Raw genomic sequence first — 6,963 nt, forward strand, 5'->3', positions numbered from 1 at the left:
TAAATAACACAAGAGACAAAGAGTACTTACCCGATCGGCCTGGCCAAGATGTTACAACCTGCAGAGAACAGGTAAAATAGTTCTGTGGGCCAATGAATTCCTATTTGTTAAGGATTTACAACTACTGGGAAGTTGAAATGCTTTAAACAAGGAACATGTAGAAATGTCCTCCCAAACACTGGTAAAACCGATGCCGCAACAGACAAGGATTTTAACCACCAACAGGAGGCCATCGCAGTCTTAGCCAAAAGGCCGAGAAGCGATGAGTCCAAAGCGTTTCATGTTCCGTCCAAGCTCTTGGCACGATCCTCTCTTGTCACGGTGCCCTGTTTTCAAGCCAGTCTAATAATGTCTGCTGCTTAGCACCCCGGGGGCTGGGGCATGCGTGCTTGTAACATACAGAAACGCCCACCAATCGTCACTGCCCGACAACAGCACCGACTCTGCAGTCGTAAAAGTGGCATAGTTGGCAGTAGGGTTAGGGTTAGGGTTCAGGGTTGGGTTAGGAGAGGGAGACACCATTAGATGTCACTGGTGCATTGGCAACATGTGTTATTCTGAAACTAATTTCTTTTATATATATATTTTTTATATTTAAAAAAAAAAAAAGACAGCCTGTGAGGGTAGGTAGTAATATTTATTAAAATGTACAATTTTTATAATCCCTGATGTTTTTTCTTTTAGGTTTTGACAAGGAGGGAATGGCCATCGATCACATCAATAGATTGTGTTATTTTAAACTAGAGATCCTCAACTCTGGAGGTCTTCCTGGGCCTGGATTGGGGGCTCTTCCACCTATAGACAAGGGGTGGGGGGGGTTTTGGAGGGGGAAAATTTATTTAATTTTTGCTGGTTAGGGTTAGGTACTCCAACATTGTAATGTGGTTAGAGTATGTATGGTATGGGTTAGGTAAGGGGCCCCACGTGGTTGTAGGGTTAGGCAAGGGGTCCAAGCAGGTTAGGGTTAGGGCAAGGGGCCCCCATGGTTAGGGTTAGGTAAGGGGCCCCACGTGGTTTTAGGGTTAGGGCAAGGGGCCCCACGTGGTTGTAAGGTTAGTGGTGGGGCCCCCTGGGTCTACCACAGGCCAGGTGTGGAGGCTTGGATCCCAGGGAGAGGCCCCGGGGTCGGGTCTGGGGGCTTGGAGCCCAGGGAGGGGTTCCCGGGGTCAGGTCTGGGGGCTTGGAGCCCAGGGAGGGGCCCCAGGGAGCCACCTGGGGTCCAGGGCCTCCTCCTGGGATGCCCCCTCTCCAGAGACTAAGTGTGAGCACAAGGAGAAGGGGAGATTTCCCCTTCTTCCCTTCCGAGCGATAGTATGCTCCCCTTCTTCCATGTGCTCTCTCCAGAGACTAAGTGTGAGCACAGGGAGAAGGGGAACATACTAACGCTCGGAAGGGAAGAAGTGGTAATCCCCCTTCTCCTGTGCGCCCTCCCGTACCCCGGGTTTACAGAAAAGTTTCCGCACGATTTCAGAAACCCAGTTTTCGGAAACACAGGCCTCCAGAGCTGAGCCCCGGACATGCCCGGGAATTGTTGCCCGCCCCGAGTGAAGCTCAGAACGGCCTTCTTTTGCCCGGTTGTCCCCTCCAAACTGCGGTTCTCTGCCTGACCGATTGGCATCCGTGGCTCGCCATCGGAGGGCCCCCGCCGGCCGGCCTCGTTGCCGGTGTTCGGGCAGACGGTTCCTCCGGCCTGCGGGCCGGCCTCTATGTCCCCCGGTGGGTCCGTGCCCGGTGGTTAGCAGGGCGCCCCCCATCCCCGGGGGCCCCGGCCCCACGCACTTCCCCTGGGTTCGAACGATCTGTAGCGAGACCGAGACGCCCCGTCTGCCTCAGCCGTCCTACGACGGAGCCCGGCGCTGTGTCGTGGATTATGCCGGCATAACCCTCCCCCCGCTAAGTTGCGCCGCGGCCTCCGGAGAACACAGCGTTTCTCAAAGACAGCCTCTTGAACCAAGAGAGAAGGGGGTCTCAGCCCCCGGCAAACGATGCTTCGGTCCTCCGCCGGGAGCCGCCTTCCAGGCTGCCCCGGGAGGCCACCGCACCGTTGGAGAGCACGGAGGCGGGCGGGCGGCCGCGCCGCCCTCCGCGTCTGCCCCGCATCCGAGGGGGGGCTACCTGGTTGATCCTGCCAGTAGCATATGCTTGTCTCAAAGATTAAGCCATGCAAGTCTAAGTACACACGGCCGGTACAGTGAAACTGCGAATGGCTCATTAAATCAGTTATGGTTCCTTTGATCGCTCTCACGTTACTTGGATAACTGTGGCAATTCTAGAGCTAATACATGCCAACGAGCGCTGACCTCCGGGGATGCGTGCATTTATCAGACCCAAAACCCATGCGGGGTGCCTCTCGGGGTGCCCCGGCCGCTTTGGTGATCGCTGGCCCTCGTGGCGGCGACGTCTCATTCGAATGTCTGCCCTTTCGATGGTACTTTCTGTGCCTACCATGGTGACCACGGGTAACGGGGAATCAGGGTTCGATTCCGGAGAGGGAGCCTGAGAAACGGCTACCACATCCAAGGAAGTACTTACCGGAAGGTGTGATGGTAGGTCAATACCCCCCAGTAACGAAGCATTGTCCGCTACAAAATTGGTGGTGCATGGTTCTGGATCTAAGCTCCAGGAAATAACTATTGTCGAACGCTGAAGGTCTTGGTCAACGGTGTCCCCAGAGCCTTAGCAATGGTGACCCCCTGACCTCATAGGCTTGCCTTGCTTCCGGGTTTGTCAAGTTGGGGACTAGGTATGGGTTTGGCTGCCTCTGGCTGCTGCTGCCCTCCGCCTCCGCCCCTCCTGGCTGCTGGCTGGTGGTTCAGTTCTCTCTGCGGGGTTCCTATCTACGGCACCGTGTGTGCGGTGGGTTTGGTTCCTCGTATGGGTGTCCGGTTCCGCGCTGCGGGTAGTTGGGTTGGGCCAATGGGGTGGTGGGGCTGGTGGGGGGGGTGAGTCTCATTCCCATCATCGAAGCCCCAACCATGGTACTTGTTGGGTCCTGACTAAAGGTCCTGGCATGTTGCCATGACGTAACCTAGGTTGTCGTTACGCTAACCTTGTAGCTGACCCCATGGCACTATGCCGTGGCAGGTTGGCTATTGTAATCAGCCTCTGAATGGTGTCAGTTGAGTTGGGTGTGGATGGGGTTGACCGGCTTGCGCCTGTTGGTCGCCATCTTGCTGCCCTTTCCGCCTCGTCGCCGCGGGCTTGATCCAGGCTTGGCTTATGGTCTCCACTTGCGATGCTACGTGCGTTGCTAGTTGGTTGGCTGTGCGCCGATGTCGGGTCGCTTAGTGGTGATGTTGGGGTCCAGGGTTGCGCTGGCGGTGGTCTGTGGGCCTTGCCGAGTTCCTCCCCTGGTAGCTCGCCAATCTTGGTGCTTGTTGGGTCTCTTGTTGGATAGAACCTGACTTGTCACTAGCTGACACCTCAATGTTGTAACAAGCCTCGAAGGGTATCAGTTGAGTTGATGTGGGTGAGGTTAGGCCAGCGGGGGCTGGCTGGCTGCCGTCTTGCTGACCCCTCCGCATTGTTGCCTTAAGTGCGATCCAGGCGTGGTGTGTGGCCCCTACCTGCGATGCTATCTTGTGTCGTTGGCTGGTCAGTCGCACACCGCTATCGGGTCGTGTGGGGTGCCAGTGGGGTTTGGGGTTGTGCGGGCGGCGACCTGTAGCTGCTTGTCTGACTCCTTCCTCTTGCAACACGTCAATCTCGGTGCTCGCCGGATCCCAACTGGGTACCCGGCCTGTCACTAACTGGCACTGAAACCGTGCTAATCCAATCTGATCAGTCTCGCCTGATCTGGGGTTGTATAAATGAGTATGAGGCCCCGCCAACTGGTTTTCTGTCATATCTCTACAGTGACTCCGGGGTCTGGATAGGTTAGGGTGCAAGACCCACTATCCTAAGCAGCGATCAAACAACTAGAAAGACTAGAATACCATTAGTTGTGCAGACTCGGGTGTGGACCCACTGCACTACACTCCACAATGGATAGCATGCCTAGTAGGCCGAACAGCGCTAGGGGTACCAGGAGGGCGTCCTCCGATGGAGGATGCAGGATGAGCAAGCCCACCGGGAGGTTGCTCAACAGGAGGTGGTCCCCGAGGGGGGACCAAACTCCTGGTACATCCCAGAGGGCCAAGATACTTGGCCAGGGTGAAGAGGGCCCTCTTCACCCCCAGTAAAGACAAGGCCGGTATGACGTTCCTGTGCACCAATAAGACCTGGAGACAGAATATGTCTCAAGGCAGACTCCCTAAGATGGTCAAGGTCGGCCTCCGGGTCCCATGGGCTAGTCAGAGCTGTAGACTGGTGTGACATGAATCCCAGCTGAAAGAGAGAGGAATGGGAACTCCCATTGGAGTAAGGAGGACACGGCGAGCCTTCGGCAGATGATTGATGAGGATGGGAACTCCCCGGGTCTCTATGCCAAAGCAGCAGCTCGGTTTCCAACCATGACGCCCAGACAGATTAGGGAGAAATGCCGGCTTATTCGGGCTAGCGCCAGGACACTGGTGGTAAAGTCCCCCACCACTTACAATGCCAACCAGGACCTGAGGAACTTGGAAGTGGAGCTGCCACCCCAACCTTCAGTCGCAGTGCTTAAAGAAGCTCTTGAGGCAACACTGACTGGGGGTGAGGGGGATGAGGGTCTTAGCCCCCTACAGTGTAGTGGAAGAGATCTCAACCGCTACGTGAGGAAAGTCATCAGGTTGCTCTGTGGACAGACACCAAAGGTTCTGGGAGGCAAGACTAAAAAGAATTCCCCTGGGAATTCCAAGCGCCTCAAACAGAGCAAGAGGTTCCGATACAAGATCGTGCAGACCAGGTACAGGAGAGACAGGCCCACCCTTGCAAGGTGGATCCTGGACGGTAAGGAGAAGTCAGAATGTCAAATCAGCAGGGCGGAGGTGGCTAGCGGCTACAGAAAGATATGGGAGGCTGGCGACAGCTTCAAGGGCCTGGGAGGGTTTGCCGCTATGCCACCAGCAGACAACTCGCCCCTCTGCGTTCCCATCTCGGCAGAGGAGGCACTGAGGGCGGTTCGGAGGATGGACCCGATGGGGGCGCCGGGGCCTGATGGCCTCAGGAGGAGCGATCTCCTCCGATGGGACTAAGAAGGGTAACAAACTGGCAAACCTATTCAACGCCATCCTCCACAAAGGGATACTTCCGAGTTGTCTTAAGAGAAGCAGAACGACTCTCATCCTGAAATCCAGTGACCCCGCCAAGCTTGCGGATTTGAGTCAGTGGCGCCCATCACTATCGGGTCAGTGATGCTGAGAGCGTTCTCAGGCATCCTGGCTCGAAGACTCAAAGAAGCCTGTCCTGTACACACCCGGCAGAGGGGATTCATTGAATCACCTGGGTGTTCCGAGAACCTCTTGCTGATGGACGGATTGTTGCGTATAGCCAAGAAAGAAGTCAGGCCGCTGGCAGTGGTTTTTGTCGACTTCGCCAAAGCCTTCGATTCAGTCTCCCACCAACACATCGCCGAGGTGCTAACACGTAAAGGAGTCGACGAGTGGATGAGGAAGCTCATCCAAGACTCCTATAATGGCTGCACCACGGTGGTGAGAACAAAGCATGGCGAGACAGACAGAATCCACATAAAGGTAGGAGTGAAAGCAAGGTGACCCCTTGTCTCCCCTCCTGTTCAACTTGGCATTGGACCCCCTCCTGTATGTGTTGGAGAACAAGGGCATAGGCTTCAGGGTGGGGGGCCAGAACCTTACAGCACTTACCTTTGCAGACGACCTGGTACTGCTCAGTGATTCGTGGAAGGGCATGGAAAGGAACCTGCAGATTTTGGAAATCTTTTCAAGTCTGACAGGATTGAAGGTGAATCCGAGCAAGTGTCATGGTTTTATGCTGGACAAGAGCCAAAGACGGTACACGATCAATGATTGTGAGGTTTGGAAGTTGGCTGGTACGCCAATACACATGGTTCCCGGGCACGAGGCAGTGGCTTATTTGGGCGTCCAGATAAGCCCTGCCAAAGGTATCTTAACGCCACCGTTGAGAACCTTAGTGAAAGACATAGTTGCACGGATAGCACGGGCGGAACTCAAACCTTCCCAGAAGGTTGAGATCCTGAGGACTTATGCTCTACCTCGGTTGATCTACATGGCCGACCACGGGATGGCATGTGGATCCCTTGCTGGACGGATGTGACAGGGACATTCGGTCAGCAGTTAAGGGATGGCTGCACCTAGAGCCACATACCACAGATGGGGTGTGCTACGCCAGCTTCCAAGATGGCGGACTGGGACTCATTAAGCTGGCTGCGCACATCCCCACTGTCCAACTCCGAAGGATCATGGCAATGTACAACTCAACGGACGAGTGTACAAAGGAGTGTGACGAGGGCCACACTGCCGATAAGTAACATCTGGGCGTTATGGAACCGGGTCAGAGGGGATTAAACGGAGCGGAGGACCACAGTAGGCCAGACCTTAACGCCATTGACCTTAAGGAGGCCTCCACGCCGGCGTGGAGGGGACGAGGAGTTTGGTAGATGGTGCAAGCTGAAGACCCAAGGTGTGGTATTGAGGTCTTCCGTGCTGATAAGATCAGCAACAGTTGGCTACGGGAGCCAACCAGGGGCACGGTTCCATGAGTCGGAGATGATCATGGGCCTCCAGCTTCGGACGTGCACGTTCCCGACTCTCTCCTCAAGGGTGAGGGGAAAGGGACGGGCCCACGATGCCCTACTGTGTAGGTTGTGCGGACGACAACAGGAGACCATTAGACACATCATTGGGAATTGTGTGTCTGTGAAACCGAACAGGATGGCCAACCACAACAAGATCTGTGGTTTCCTACAGCGTGTGGCCAAGGAAGCCGGCTGGCTGGTGGCGAGAGAGCGCAGGCTTGTCTCAGACTCAGGGTCTGTTGGGGTTCCAGACCTGGTGATGGTTAAAGGCAGGGAAGCCATCATCTTGGACGTAACAATCTGTTTTGAGG

The sequence above is a fragment of the Lates calcarifer genome, unplaced genomic scaffold (genome assembly GCF_001640805.2).
Source record: "Lates calcarifer isolate ASB-BC8 unplaced genomic scaffold, TLL_Latcal_v3 _unitig_5474_quiver_733, whole genome shotgun sequence".
Taxonomy (NCBI): Eukaryota; Metazoa; Chordata; class Actinopteri; family Centropomidae; genus Lates; species Lates calcarifer.